A 16,318-nucleotide genomic window follows, 5' to 3' on the forward strand; every position below is an offset into this window, starting at 1 on the left:
CGGCAGCCAATCGGAGAGCAGCTCCCTGAATTCCACCCAGCAACAAACCCCCACCAGGCCGTCGGCAAGAAGTCGGCCAGGGCGCGAACGTGGGGGGCCCGGGGAGCCGGCGAGCGGGTCTGCTTTAAACGAACGAGATTTTCCGAAGAGCTGGTAAATGACGCGAGAAAATGTTAGGGGTTTTCAGTCCGAGACCTGGAGCTGCACAAAAGCGCCGACGCCCGAGTGCCGTGCTCTGGGTGTGCACAGCCACCGTAACGAGTCGGTGTTCAACGTGCAGCATTTTTGGCTTATTTTACTACTGTATTTCTACTGTATTTCTGTAATGTTAAATGTTGAATCAAAAAAACCCCAAAGAAAAAAACCAAAAACCTGCTGAGGTCCAACCTGGGTTCAAGCATGGCAGCTGGTAACCCTTTACTTCCTTCAAACACCGTGCAGTGACGGTGCTTTTCTCGCGGCCCCACAGAAACATCAAAATCAGGCTTTTTCCCACGAGTGCAACATGACTTCTGCCTTGAAAGTAGAGGCCATTCTCCCCCACCCTTGGGAACTGCCTTTTGAAGAACCAGTTCAGTAAAACATTGAAGTCCACACATGGATCGGACACCTAAGAAAAACACCCGAATGTACGGTTACAGCCTTGGTAAAACAGAGTAAAGTCACCATATGGATTTAAACAGGTTAGTATGGTCTCCTCTACTGTACTTAATCGACAACTTTATACACAGACCTGAATTACGCTCTCGTCTCTTTGGCATCACAGTGAGTTAAGCATTGTCTTGGGTTTTCTCTATGTCCAGAGGATAGTATCGCCTTTGACTTTGGCTCATGAACCCATTTCTCAGGCTAAATTAATAACTTTAGAGTCCTTTTCCCCTAAGGCTGCCATGTCTTGTAGGAAAAATGGATTCCTCATGGTAAAAAATGACTGTCAGGTCCGCTTACACAACTAAGATCTTTCATCTGCTGGTGGTTTTGCACAATCGTCCTTTACATGGTTCATCAGTTTATCCCTTGATAACTACTACACATAAAATGCATACTTTTGAAGGAGGAAGACCAGAAAACAAGCGAAAATCTTCCCTAGACAACTTTTCACTAAAATACACACTCCAGGTTGGCCTTACACAAGCAACTCAAGTGCCTCAGAAACACCCGCTCTTTAGCACATGAAGCTTAAGCTCATTCTCCAAGATGAGTTTCTGTCTTTTTCTCTGTAAACAAAATTTTAACAGCCATTTGGGTCATTAAAACAGTAAAACTGCTTGACTGGAACTCAGCCAGAGCACCAGTGGTAGATCCTGTGTCCTCTTACTTCCCGCAAGCGTTAGAGATTTCAACTTTTATCAACACCTTAAAACATTCAGTTCAGCTATGAGAACTCCAAACGCTAAACAAGAACTGCTGTTTGAAATATCTGCAACAGCAAAATTCGGTTTTCTTACAGATTGATTTCTTTTTTTTTTTTTAAACACAAGCTAAAGCGCTAAGTATGCTTGTTTCTGTAAAAAATAAATTTACTGAAATTTATATAAAGTTGAATTTGTGTATTTTAAGATACATTTGTGGTATATTTTTATTACAAAAAGTTTAAATGTTATACTGCAGTTCCATCTTTGGCACAGGATTAACAGTTACCATTATCCTTAAATATGAGGAGGAGCTAATAATTCCACAGAAATGGACACTAACTGCCAGAACGCTTCTACAATTAAAAACTTACCCAACTTCTGATATTCCAAGCTTAAAACCTGAACAACCTCAATTAATTGTTCATGTACATGCAGCCCAAAAAAATATGAGAAACTGAAAAAAATCCCTAAAAAAAAAAAGGCAAGATGTTCTGCTCACGTTTAGGCTTTTCTGTGCATTCCACTAATGTATGCAGAACTGCATCTTTTTAAGGCAGATCTCTTTACAAGTGTCATGTTGGGTAAGATGCAGAATAACAGTTTTCTAGTGAAAATTTGGTATCTTTACTCTTAACATTCTGTAAAGTATCTTCTAAACTAGTTGACATATACAACTAACTAGTGAGGTAACCTTGGCTTTCAAACACTTGCAACTTTAGTGACATCAGACTTCAGAGGTGAGCTGTATGATGCTAACAGTGAGGTCGCTTCTCAAATGTCATTAGAAACATAAGTAAAAAAACTTGCAACAGAAAAGGTGATGCTGCATTAAAGTGTTGTTTGTCATGCGTACAAGCACCTTTCAGAAGTTTTTTGCAAAGATTACATTTTCTCGGTAACAAAAAAGCAACAATTTAAAATAGAACTAAAATAGCAGTTGATTAGTTGGCTGTGGGAACCCGCTGTTTTATGAAGTGTTATCAGTATTTCCTCTAGGGAAGATCAGATTTCTCCAGAGGGGCAATGCACCTGCTGCCTTGTGTGCCTGCCCCTTGCTCAGACCAGCCCTTCCACACATGAAGTCACTGCTGAAGTCCCACCACGCTCATTACCTCAGAGTGGAGGAGGCAGGTCTTCAGTATGTGAAGGAACCAGCTGTTTCGTAATTCCATCTAACCGAAGCCTGGTAGGGACTTTTCATAATCTTTATATCTGGGGGCAGGAAAGCTGCTTGCCTATTTTCCACATGAAAGGATGAGTTTTCTCTCTGGGAACGCCGAGGGAAGCCAGGCGGGAGCCCCTGCAGCCGCCTCACCCCCCACCAGCTCCCAGGCCGGCGGAGCCAAACTTCCCGGGCCTCATGGCCGGGCCCTGGGGGGGAATTTGCACACCCGCTCGGGATTGCTGCGGGAGAGTCGCTTTGCATAAACCAATCCGCAACCGCGAGGCGGAGCCACCCCGGGACGCCTGGCCAAGTCTGCCCGGCAACCGGCTAAAAATAGAACGGGCGCCCTGTCGCGTCATCAAGACGGGGCGCGATAGAGCGCCTCCCCGCTGGTGACGCGGTGCACGCAGAGGAACACGCCGCGCGCGCCCTCCTCCTCCCGACGCGGGCACGCGCGAGGCGGGCGGTGCCCGGGCGGCGCGGGGGAGCCGCCGCCCCGCAGACACGAGGGAGGGAGGGACGCCCGATCTTCCAAGTTTTGTGCCAAAAACTGAGGGGCAAGGCGGGGGCTTGGCGCACTTAACTCTCTGCGGTCTCTGCGTGGTTTGGTCGTGTGGACTCTTACACCCGAAGGCAGGGGCTGCTGCTTGGCTCCCGAGGTACCCCGTGGTAAGTCGCACCTCAGCAGAGACACACCCGTACAACTTGTGCGCCCAAGCTAAGGACACTGGGGTTTGGAAAGGCGAGCAGGCTGAACCAGGGAAAGAAACTCCGTAACGAGATACGGCATCTTGAGAATAAAAATGAAATACAAAACGGAGCAAGTAAAGCACACCGTTTTGAAATTGGGTAAAATACACGTTCTAGGATGAGTAATTCCAGCAGTGATCTCCATGTACAGCATTTTACCATTTTCGACTTACAAAACGGGTATCATCTACACAAGTTTGATGTGCGGTACCACTGAACTGACGGCATAAGCTCTTCTGACTGCAGCAGAAGCAAGTAAAGAGGTTTCTGCACTTTCCTATCCACCATGTCTGCCCCCAAGTTTCTGTTTCATGGAACTACTTGAAGGCAAGTGAAAGCCAACACAGACGGATGAGAACAGCACCCGATGCACACAGACGCATTTGGCTGCCTAATCCAGGTCTTCGGCAGCCTGAAAAGCACCACCTGATACGCAAGGTATACATAAGCGCCTCTGGTATGTAAAAATGTGGTTTCTACAAGGCTGTTGCAATTAAATAAGGCGAGAAGGAAGAGGAGCGGCGAACGCAGATGGTCACAGAGTGACCGCTGACAACAGTTGATGGCTTGTGAAGGACTTAACAAAATAGAATCACAAATATTAACCAGAAATCCCAATAGGAAAGTTAAAGACAGACAAAAATTTGCATGTAAGAACTCTTCAACATAACATTAGAAGAAAAAAAACCCAAAACCACAAAACATTTCCTATAAAAGCTACAATTTACCAAAACTTCATGACCCATACCTACTGTTAGAACTATTTGTCACAAGCATCCTTCTTTAAAAGAAAGGTAGCTTACTCCATAGATCTTAGTTACCTACTGCTAATAAATTTTACTAGCAACTGTGCTCCCCTGCCCACAAGGCAGTTATTCATTAATCAGAAGCTAAATGTTTTCCAAAAGAAACTAATGTTGGGGAAGAATGGGAACTGAAAACCAAACTTACCAACCTAATATTAATTACTAGATACGAGAGAAGAATCCAAGTGTGTTTTCAGTGCTGGTAACCCACTGTATTAGTATGCTAAGAACCCCAGATAATGCAGGTAATTCACCTTTTTACAACGATAAGCAGTCACTCTCTAATAAATTTCTATGGCAGTCAATTTCTTATTATACCAAGCATACAACAGAGTAAGATTTATTCACCCTAGTAAAAGTGCACAGCAGCAGATTAAATTCTCTTGGGTCAATGGACAGACAATTATTTTTCTGTATTTGCTGCTAGGCAAAGATTTGTCACATCTCAAACTTGTAAAGACTTGTAAGAAAAATTACCCGGGGTATTACCCAAACTGCACTTCAAACGTTTCATAATCAAACATGTAAGCAACCATAGCATAGATGATTCTTCAACTTCAGCACGCTTAGAACAAGCTCTGCAGACACAGTCTGCCAGACTTAAATTAATTCTTTGCTAGACTGACCAAGGAAGAGGAAGCAGAAAGTGGACAAACATAAAATAGTTTCTGTATGCAGTTCCGATCATGGAAATAAATGTTAAGAACAACAGAATAGTTTTGAAAGGATTTGATGATAGAAAGTAACCCGAAATGGTATTGATTCTTACTGTATTCTTCCTTTCTAGAACCTTCAACATACCCCCCTTTTTCTCACTATACTCGCTGCATAGTCAGTAGACTTATGATCTTGCTATACTCCATTTACTTTAGTTGTTTTGCAATCAGATGCAACATTTTAGATTTAATTGTTACGGTATAAGAGACTCTCCTCATTAATATCTTCTTGTCACACTTAAAATCAAATGCAAGTAGGCATAAATTTTGAAATAATGTCACACTAGTTGTAAGTGGCAGTTGTATTTATCTGCATCAGCAGCACCTTAAACAAGCAGCAAAGCATGATATGCCCTATTGATCTCTGAGGTGCTGACTTACATCTAATGCTAATGCACTCATGTCAACTCAGTTATATACTCTGAGAAACAAAGATGCTTGAACAAAAGCAAAGGCACACCAGAGGAATGTCCTGAAAGTAATCACTCAGTTGATGGGAAAATCCTTTTGTACTTGGTTCTTTAAAAAAAAAAAAAAAAAATTAAAAATTTATTCTTCCTATCAGTGTTTTTGAATGAACGTTAATAACAGAATTGTATCCACTCCACATAAAGTGTGTTGGTATTACATTACTCAGTACGCAGTCATGTTTGCTTGCAAAGGATGAAATAAAGCGAGAAAATGATGCAAGCACTGGTGAGGTTGCATGTGAAATCAGATCAGGGACCTCAGCCACGTTAAAGCTAACCTTTTTGTCTAACCCAGCAAATACAGAACAACCCAGCAAGTAAAAAAAGCCTCAGCCCAGATCAGTTGTCTGGGGCTATTAACCATGCAGCCGCTTTTAACACTTAAGCCAGCACAAGACATAGGGCAGAAGGGGGAAGAGAGAACAGCTTCAAGCCTAGTGTGTTGCATCCTAGCCTTGCAATGCCACTTACATTACCTGTACAACTACAGCACTGAGCTAGATCAGGGAGCTTAACCTCCAGATACATATTTAGTAGGATCAGCGCTCTGTTAAATTCAGCTCCCTGAACTGGCTGACAAAGCAATCACCAGAACACCAGGGCCTCTGCACCAGAACATGCACCAGAACAGCCTTGGGTTTTCTGGGTGTGAATGTGTGAGTCAAGGACTTGGTGTAATGGACAGGCAGACCTTCCAGAGGTTGGCAAAGCACCGCAGGTATCCCATAAAGTCAGCTTCATCTGGTTATTATGGCTTTTAGGGACAGGACAAGGAGGCGGTTCCCACAATGAAATATATTCAGTATTTCCAAGGGTATGTCATCTTAATTATTTTTAAATGCTCGTAACTACTCCTCTGAGATAAAAGCAATAGGTGCAATAATATTAATTAGGTATAGAACTATGTAGTCATTTCCTGAAAGCTTCAAAAATAAAAGTACTGTAATGAAGCAGATTAAAGATCTAATTTAGCTCCTGGTTTTGGACTCTACAAGATTACACAGTGGTGGAAGGACCCTGAAACACACACTGCTTTTGGACAGAGTATTAAGAAAGGGAGACAAAATCTGCCTCTGCTCTATGGACAATGCCAAGCTCCTAATGTGAAATTTTACTTAAATTATTTTTAGACTGTAGTACTCAACTACAGATAATAAATGTTGATTATACTCAGTAATGTGAATTCAACACCAGAAGTATTAGTACAGAAAATATGGAAATCCATGCTATCCCATCCCTTAAATAACATTTATATGAGGAAAGGCTGAGAGAATGGGTTTTTTTCAGCCTTGAGAAAAGGAGGCTTAGACATGATCCCATCACTGTGTACCAGTATTTAAAGGGTGGCTACCAAAAAAGATGGAGACTCCCTTTTCACATGGAGAAGATGAGGGGTAATGGGTACAAGTCCTGAGAAGATTCTGATTGGACATTAGAGGAAAATTTTTCACAATGAGAACAGTCAGCCATTGGAATAATCTCCCCAGGTTGACTCCCCTATACGGGACACTTTCAAGACGCAGCTAGAAAGGGTGCTGGGCCATCTATTCTAGACTGTGCTCTTGCCTGGAAAGGTTGGACCAGGTGATCCTTCAGGTCCCTTCCAACCTGGTATTCTATGATTTCAGTGAACATCCTGCAGTATGTGTGAACATTGTATTCTCTATTTAAAAAAAGAAAAAAATCGTGATGGCTCATATATATATACACACACTAAGCTTTTTGCCAATTGACCTGATGGTAATAAAGTATGTTATTACTAAACATTACTTATGTGCTTTAAATTGGATGACAAACTGTATTCCATACCATTCTCAAGTCACATGAAGCCGGAGTTCTATGCGTTTGAGCCGCAGAAATTTTTTATGGAAATTCTCTACCTACTCACATATTTGGATTATCCATTAATTTAGTGGCCTGGTATCTATTTTAAACACACCAGGAAAATGAATTAAGGAAGAGTATATTTATAACCCACAGCTGGTTTGGATGGCTCTACTTAATATTCAGTTATCCCAAACAAACACAAAGTGTCATCATCACAAAGTTGAGTATTGCATCAACTAAAAAGGTCAGACTGCTGAGAAAAATCTGTCTAGTGTGCCAGAATATCCTTAAGGGAATATAACTATTGAAGCTTGAAATGGCTTAGCCTGAAACTAATTACATCTTACATAAACAGGATTTGCAAAATTTGTGTGTCTGCATTTGATAATCAAAGAAAATAGTCATTTGTGACAAGGACCAACAGGGAGAAATAACTCCTTAAGGGGTCACAGATTATCCCCAAATTCAAAAAAAAATTTCTAATCTTTAGCAGAGGTTGCCAGCATGACAGCATTAAAGCGTCATCATCGTGTCCCATGTCCCGTTTCTCCCCTCCCCCCCAACCGTTTTTGCTACAAAGACAGAAAACTGATTTCCCTGGCTCTATTCTTTCCTGAAAATAAAATAAAATAAAACAAAACCAAAAAACAAAACCACCACACAAGCTAGAAAAAAAAAAAAAGAGAAACCATGTTAGGAAAAAAATAAACAGAGTAACCCCCCCCAAACACTAGTTCTGCTTGGCATATACCAAATGATTGGAGTTTTTGCTCATCTAAACCTCTTCACCAAGTATTAAAGACAGCTTACAAGTAATCACTTGTGGGTTTTAATTACATAATACAGTATGACTTCACATAAATACAAATAATAAATGTACCTTCCTGTGCAGCTTATCAGCATTTAGTATCTAGCGATCAAAATCACTTCTAGAGTTCATAATTTCCAAGATAGTTTGAAAATACGCAAAATACCTAAGCAAACTATAATGTAGCTGTACTAAGTTGCCAAAAGTCACTCATAAATACAGTAGTTCAAATTTGATGCAGCTTTCCTCAGGAGAACTAGTACCGATGACTGATCTGACCATTCGGAGACACCAGCTTCAAATAATAACGCATAGAAGTAGAGAAGTCTGGAGCACAGCATTCCAAATAGACCTACTGGTGAACTGGTTTGAACTAGGTAACTTTCTCCTTTTGCCAGTAACCTGCAGTCACACCTGTCTTCAACCCAGATATCAAACACTCATCTTTAACAAGCCATGAAGAAATTGTCACATTTATAATACTGAAATAATTTTCAGTGAATATTCTAGATGTGATCATTCTGATCTCAACTGATGGCATTCACTCCTTGAATCCCTAAGGAAGAATTTCAAACACTGAAGTACCAAATCTGAAACCAGGTACAGACAATGAGTTATGCATGAATTCAAAGGCAATTAAAAATGCTGTTAAACAGTTGAAAGTAAGTTCTCATGTATACAAAAAGACAATAAAATTTCCCTCCAACAATAATTCTAAACAACACTGTTTTACTGCATTTATCTTTTCTGTCCTCACACACACTTCACTGAGAACATCAAATATTTCCCAGACTTACACTACTGGAGGAAGAAAAACACATAGTTCATGCAGGGAAAGATGAAACATTGTGGGGTTGAGGGAGGGACACAGAGGGACACAGACAGGAGATAGGAATCTTAATTCTAACTGCATTATGAAAAAATCTAATTATGACCAGAGTGAGCAAGCAGTCAAATTTACTTTTATTTTGCTTGGTACTTTATCACTCCTTTGCTAACAAAGACCTGGCTTATCCCTCTTCTGAATGCATGTATCTTGCACGTACTTTACTGATGGAGAACTGAGCCGTAGGGCAAAAAAAAAGGAAAGAATTCTGACTTACTCAGGATCAGACAAAAAGCCTAGAAATAAAACCAACCACCACCAACAAAAAAAAGCCCCAAACAATTTGCGACTCTTAAGTCTGTCCTACCTTCATTTCATTTATGCCTTGTCTTGATTAGAAGTAAAACATGAGTAAACCAGTTACTTTCCAAACTGACTCGGTTTGTAAGATCAGGTCTTGCATTAGATTAGATTCTTCTAAAGAAAACTGATGTTATTTGAAGAAATAAGAGTGGCATCTACCCTTTTTTGCCCATATTTACATTTATATCCTGTTACCACAACCACTTAAACCTGCATTTTGGAACTGCCCAGTACTCTAAGGTGCTTTGGTAAATACAATGAAACGAGGAAGATACTTGATTTGATATAGTCAATGCAAAAAGGACACACAGCAAAGACTGCATTTGGCAACAGTTCTGTGCCATTTCTTGATTTGTAAACATCTTGTAGCTGCATATAATAGAAGCCTAAGATCAACAAAATGCTTTCAGAATATTTTACTGGGGTGGGGAGCAGGTATATAAACTCCTATGCCCGTAGCACTTAAGTTTTTGTTTTTTTTTTTTTATAGCCTAGGAACTAGGCTATCCTACAATCGTTGAAGGTTCCTATCCTACAGTTGTTGAAGGTTCCTAGTTATGCTACGTGACAATTGGCAACGTTAACAAACTACTTAGGTTTGCTTTTATTAGCAACTCTTTCAGAAAGTTCAAGCTGATAACCCATCACTGAAAACAAAAAACCCCAGTACACTAAATGCATAAATACAGAGAGATCAGTGTGATCATTAGTACCTTTCCAAACATACTTCTCAGCGAGTGAAACGTGAAATAAATAACCTGATATTCCATGATATGCCCAAATAATTAAACTGAGTCTTCTGTCTTTCAAACAAAATTTATCTTTAGCACAGCTGAACTACAACTGAAGTAATCTGTGCAAGTGCCACCAATGCACAGATTTAATTTTCACTATTGGACAGCATCCTCTCTGGACAGGTCAATATTAACCAGTTCTAAGGAGAAGGAGTACAAAGATGCGCATAGTGACTCCAAAAGACGCAATGTAAGCATTTACACTTCTATTCTCCGGTACTGTCCGGAACAAAAAGGCAAAATGAAAAAGCTTTACATCTATTGATACCATTGCAGGCTACGTAAAAAAGTGGTTTTGAGTAAGAAAAAACAATAACCAGGCAGAAAAAAACCCCATACATACACACAAAATCAGGAAGTCTTTTCTACGTATTTTCACATTAAAAAATAACAAACAAAACTATGAGAATAGGAGATTGTTCCAGTTCTACATAACTTATTCTTGTCAATACAGGCTTTGGAATTCTCCCAGGAGAGAAAAGAAAGTATCTCCTCTGGCTTGTCCAAACTTATACATGTGCCAGTTTATGAGCTGACTGCTACTAAACAGAAGCTACTGTGTAAGAGCCCTGCCTCTACCTCAGTTGGAATACCCGGGACTTGAGATTCCTTATACTGCTATCCAGCTAGCAATTCTCATAAAACTTCTAGAAACCACCTTCAAGGTTTCTATATCTTTAAAGTTTGGCTGAAACCAGTTGGTGGGTAAAGAATCATGAAAAGAAAGAACTTTTATCTCAATAAAAGAAAGAAACTTTTTTTTTTTGCAGAGAGAACAATGATTTTACTGAACAACCTCCCCAAGGATGTGGTAAAATCCCCATCACTGGAGGTTTTCAAGATGTGACTGGACAGGGTGCTAGATAATCTCATCTAGGCTCCCTTTTTCAAGGAAGGGAATGACCTTGGGATGATCTTTCGAGGTTCCTTCCAACCTGGGCTGTTCTATGAACTTAGCCGTAAGACTGATATTATGACCAAAGATCAGCATTAGCTGCCAGAGGTGCCTCTAAAATAGGACCTTTAAAGGTCAACAGATGACTAGTCCACCAGTCTTCTGAAGTTTTACATCTTCAGCAAGAGAGCAGTAATTGCAGAGTTGAAGAGGCACCTTTCAAGCTAAACAATCTTCTACCAATAAGCTAAGCCATTAAAAAAAAGAAAAAAAAAAAAAAAGAAAAAAGTACTCCTCTGAATATAATATGGAATATCCCTTTAGCCAGTTTGGGTCAGCTGTCCTGGCTGTGTCCCCTCCCAGCTTCTTGCTGGCAGAGCATGGGAAGCTGAAAAGTCCTTGACTTAGTGTAAGCACTGCTTAGCACAACTAAAACATCAGCGTGTTATCAACATCATTCTCATACTAAACCCAAAACACAGTACTGTAACAGCTACTAGAGGGGAAAAAAAACCAAATTAGCTCTATCCCAGCCAAAACCAGGACAATGTTTTATATATATACAGAGAGATATATATAAACCCCCCCATATTTTATATACTTTATATATTTTCTATTTATATAGCTATGTATGGTTGGAGAAAATGTGATCAGCTGGCTTACAATAAGAAAAGTCTAAAAGATGGTAATTAGATTGTGAACTTAAGGATCTAGTTTTATTTGCATAGGGTTTTAAATATAATTCTTGTATATGGAAGCTGAAAAATATACACAAACAGTAGAAGATCAGACTGAAATAAGCAGAAGTGAATTTATCCACCTTCCTCCCAGGAAAACAAATTCAGCTTGTTTGGCACCTCTGGTCAGATACACAAAAAACTGACACAACTGAAGTAAGACTCTGCTTCCAAAATGTATTTTCTAGTTTATATCATGTAAGACACACACCTCTGTCAGACTTGAGATATGAATTCTAAGTACCTGACTTCCATTTCTTTGGTCAACCAGTATGATCAGAGCTTCATTTCACATCTTCTTGTTTAATTCATTTTTTTGACTGTTTACTATTCTGACATGATGAGATAAACCACTCATTCAGTAAATGCTGCTGATAAAAATATAGACAAATATACCTGAAGACTGCAAGGAATACCAAGTTTAACAGGATCTTACAAAATTCTTTAGATGCAAATAGATAAAGACAGTGCTTTTAATGTTTAAGGGTGAAGCAGAAGTAACGAAAAGAGAGGGCATGCATCAGAATATATTTTTATTTAGGAATATTCCACATAACAATGTAGACAAACAGGATGTCAGATAAACACTACTATTAATGTCTTTGTCTTAAGGGCAAAGGTACACTGCAAGGCTTAAAGATCCCATTCTAGAAGGGGAGGGTTATTTTCAGAAGTCCAGACTAGGGGACATTGAGCAACTGACAAAGGCTTTTTTTAAAGTGCCTGTCAAAGACATAACACTGTTTTGGGTGGGGTTTTTTGGGGTTTTTTGTTTGTTGTTTGGGGTTTTTTTTGTTTTTTTTAATTTGAAGAATTCAAGTGAAAACATCAGGATACTTCAACTGCAATGCAATGCATTTTTGATTCAGATCCTCACACCAACAAAGCTTGATTAAAATGAGTACTGTTAAAGTTTCCACAATTTTAGACTGTGCTTTCAAACATACATTTCCACCTTCACATCCCATTTACTCCTCTTCATCTTCCACCTGCAAAAATTCATTTTAGAAGAACGTTCAAAACACTTCACAAGGTGCATAAGTAAGAAGCTAGATTTCAAAATATGTTTGCACTAGGAAATCTTTTAAGTGAAGGAAAGAAAAAATGAAGCTGCTGCCAATAGGGTTTGCAGAACTTCTCTAAGAATGCACAATACAGTTGAATAAACGTACAGCAGGGAGTGCTGCAAGGGTCACAGAGAATATTAGGGCTGACACAACAAGAAAAAGTATTGAAAGCAATTTATCCTCAGATATAATGACATTTTTTTTCCTCCCAGTTCTGCCTACTATAGCCTATACACAACTAATCCAGTATAATCCTGCCTCAAATTCTGAAGACAAGTCAAGGAACAGAAATACTAGCGCTTATTGCTACTATAATACAAAATATCATACCAAAATATTTGATAGAAAGTGTTGTCAATTTGCAAAATCAATTTTATTGCCAGGTTGTTGTTTCCCATCCCTGACAAAGGCCTCTTAAAGGTTCACCAGAATAAGGAAGAAATAATAATTGAATTTCATGAGGAAAACTAGCTTTCTTTTTCTAACTTCTTTAGACATCCTTCTTCAAACAAACTCACAGCAGCACTGCTGCTGTAAGCACTCACTGTATTCATCTGTGGCCACCAGAGACTACCACAGTTGCTAAGCAACGTCTCTTAGTTTCATCTCAATTTTGACATTTGCCATTTGGGAATATTCATTGGAACCTAACGCTCTTTTAATAACCCCATCTCATTGCCCTCCTTTTCCAAAAATCTATAACGCACTGATTGTATAACACCAGATAACAAATGAAAAAGCGAGCTTTTCACAACTGTTTTATAAAATGCCGTCAAGTAGATTTTTCAGGGACTGGTAAGGGCTTTTTCTTTACATATAGGAATCTGTCTACACTATTCTGGTTTGGTGATCCTCTCCCATAAAGACTTTTCTCCCCCAAGTCTGCCCATTAGGCCATCAAAAATCAGAGGTACCAAAATACGGAGAAGAAAATAAAAAAAAAAAAAAAAAAAAGGAAAAAAAAAAAAAAAAAAAAAGAGGGAAAAGCCCTCTATGCTTTTCTAAATAACTGTGTATTTTCTGCAGAGAAAATATCTTAGAATATTCGCATGTGGCAAGAAGCAGACATCATAGCACTACAGAAACCCCACTCAGTTTCAGCAACTATCTTGCATTTTCGGATTTCTAGTTTCTCCACTTCGGCAAGAACAGAAACTAGAAACTTTCATAGTAACAACAATAATAAAAAATTCAAACCACAGAGTTCGCGTATTATCTAGATTTATTCTAGTCTTTGAATTCATATACTCCATAAATGAGATTGAACCGTCTCAGTCAAAAATCATCATACATGAGCCTATGCATGTTCTTCTACTGTACCAAAAAGGGACCAATCTAAACAACCTTCAGTGACTCTACCAATACAGAGACATCAAGCAGCAGATTCCACAATGGCAGGAAAAGAAAACAGACTGCAAAAATCTGTGCAGTTAATGTATTTCTGTGGATAATATTGCTATGAGGTAAGTGCTTCTTGAGAAACTGCCCGCACAGGTGTCATCTAACCCAGAGGGGCTTCCCACCAAACAGTGCCTTACAGGACAGCATCTTCTGCCCCACACAGTTACTCTGCAGACTTTGAATGCAGTAATAGTATTCAAAAGAAGCAATGAGTTTCCCAAAACTCTAGCAGAATAAGCACCACCACTGCTATGCCACACCATCTTAAATAGTTTAGTCAATGTTCATACACAGAGTCCCATTCTCATAAACTCTCTCCCGACATTATTAATTAGCTTTTAAGCATTAAGATGTATTCCTCGTCTTGTAGTAAGAGCTTTTATGTGAACCATATGCCATGACATTTCCCTTTGGGTTGACTAAGGACTGAGGAAGAAAGAGGAGAGGATGAAATTATTAGAATTAGGTGTAGGCTTTTGCGATAAGAACTGTAAATAGCTATGTTTTTATGAAATGCTAAGTAAGTGGAATCATGCATGCACTTCAGGCAACAGGCTCTTCAAATCATAGCCTTAAGCTGATCAGGGAAAAAAGGAAGTGCTTAGTTAACCATTTGAAATAGGAGACAGCAAACCTGACTAATGTTACACAGATGTCTCAAGGACACAGAGTAAAAAAAACAATTATCCAAAAGTAATCCAGCTATTGCACTTTCTCATCTTGCAATATGAATCTTAATAAAAAGGAGTCAACTAGAGAGTTTTGTATCACTGAATCAAAAACGGAAGTCATAAAAGATTTCAAAGCAGTATCAGATTGACAAAGGAAACTCTGCAGAGAAAGAGGGTTTCCCTTTTTATTTTTTATGTAAGTAAGCCTAATTCAGGTCTTAGAGCAGAACCTTCCGGGAGATACGCTGCCAGACTACATCAATGAGACAGACACTGAGAATGAACTGGTAAGTTTGCACGTACAGAAACTGCATGACCAATTTTAAGTCTATTATGACCTTTCGGGATCTTTTGTATCCAGAGGCATGCGTGAACTATAGTCTTCTAGGAAAGAGATGTTTCAGAGACATTCTGGATAACCCCTTAAAAATACCAGTCTGAAGACACTACCTTGCTTCAAAATCCAGACATAATGGCTCTCTGAAAGAACAAGGACTTGGTTCTTCCCTTTCTAGGAATACATGAAACCCACACTGCTGTCACACTGTCAGTACCTGAACTCTCTCATGGGAAGGCAGAATTGCCTGGCAGGCAAATTATTTCCCAGAACATTCTTAGCATATTTGGGGAAAAAGAAATTCCATTATTTTAAAAGATTAAACACCTAGTATCCTTCCCAAATGCCTTAATAAGGGTAAAGGATGGATAATCTGTTGCATGCCTTATCTTCTCTCCCATTTGACAAGAAAGGGTTTGACAGGACGTTTTCAGCTGACATTCTAACATCATCTCTGGTCTAGATACAATCCACTCTAAAAAGTTTTTGCATGGAGGTACTTTTGCAAAGGACTTCTGAAGTCTGGCATATTGCTTCATCCAGCTGCATGAGTAAGTCCAACAAATCATAAGTATAATTTTGGCAGTATCTCTTTATTAAAAAGCTACCCTTCAGTTAGTAATTTTTCTTGCAAATTCATATTGACACATCTCTCTGAAGACTATGGTTTACTGACCACAGAAATCCCAAAATCATTAAAATTATTCAAAGAAAGCTGGTTAATCACAAGGGTGATGTCACTTGGATTAACCTTTCAATGACCAGTCCCTATGAACAAGGTGCTCTAGCTGCTAAGTAGCTTACATTTATCTTCTGTGTTGTGAGAAATGTCAACAGCCGTATCTGTAGCAAAACACTAGTACTAGCAATCTGAAATATTTTCTGTGAATCATGCAGTAGTGTTAATATTACAAAGGAATGTGGACCTCTAAACATAAGAAAATTAAATTAAAATCCATTGTCTGAAGGCATCTCTTCTCCATGACCAAGAAAGAATCCATCACTGTGTTCCTCAATTTCTTAGAGAAATGTCCTTGAAGTAGAAAAATGTTATGTGCAAAATGTCCTCTTGACTGTCTTCTTGAGCACAGTAGGCTGCAGGTTTTCTCGGGCTAGGTTTCTTAGAGGACACAGATGCAAAATAAAAAGGAAGACTGCAGAGATGTTCCACCTGACAGATGAAGACCTCTGTCTTTTAGAAGCAGCAGCTACAGGTCTCAAATGAGATTAATTTACACTTCCAGAAAGTATTTCTTATGTCTTGAGTTAAGAGGCTCTTCTCTATTGACCCCAGTAAGGCTTGCAATTATGCAGGATGCACAAGAAATAC

At 39.3% G+C, this 16,318-nt stretch overlaps 1 protein-coding gene across 7 annotated transcripts in view; it reads right to left on the reverse strand.

The window, feature by feature from the left end:
• LOC104134354 (activating transcription factor 7 interacting protein) overlaps positions 1 to 16,318 on the reverse strand; it is a 93,444-nt gene that overhangs the window by 62,130 nt on the left and 14,996 nt on the right. For 2 of the 7 annotated variants that reach the window (XR_004843181.1, XR_004843180.1), the window contains exon 1: positions 2,468 to 2,754. The exons of 1 other annotated variant lie outside the window; for it this stretch is intronic. The gene's annotated coding sequence lies outside the window, so the exon portion shown is untranslated. Of the gene's footprint in view, positions 1 to 2,467; positions 2,769 to 16,318 lie in introns of those variants that run through there. 4 more of the 7 variants (XM_035903248.1, XM_009647883.2, XM_035903247.1 and 1 more) reach the window with 2 other exon arrangements.

The sequence above is a fragment of the Egretta garzetta genome, unplaced genomic scaffold (assembly GCF_000687185.1).
Source record: "Egretta garzetta isolate BGI_Z169 unplaced genomic scaffold, ASM68718v1 scaffold51, whole genome shotgun sequence".
In the NCBI taxonomy this organism is placed as follows: Eukaryota; Metazoa; Chordata; class Aves; order Pelecaniformes; family Ardeidae; genus Egretta; species Egretta garzetta.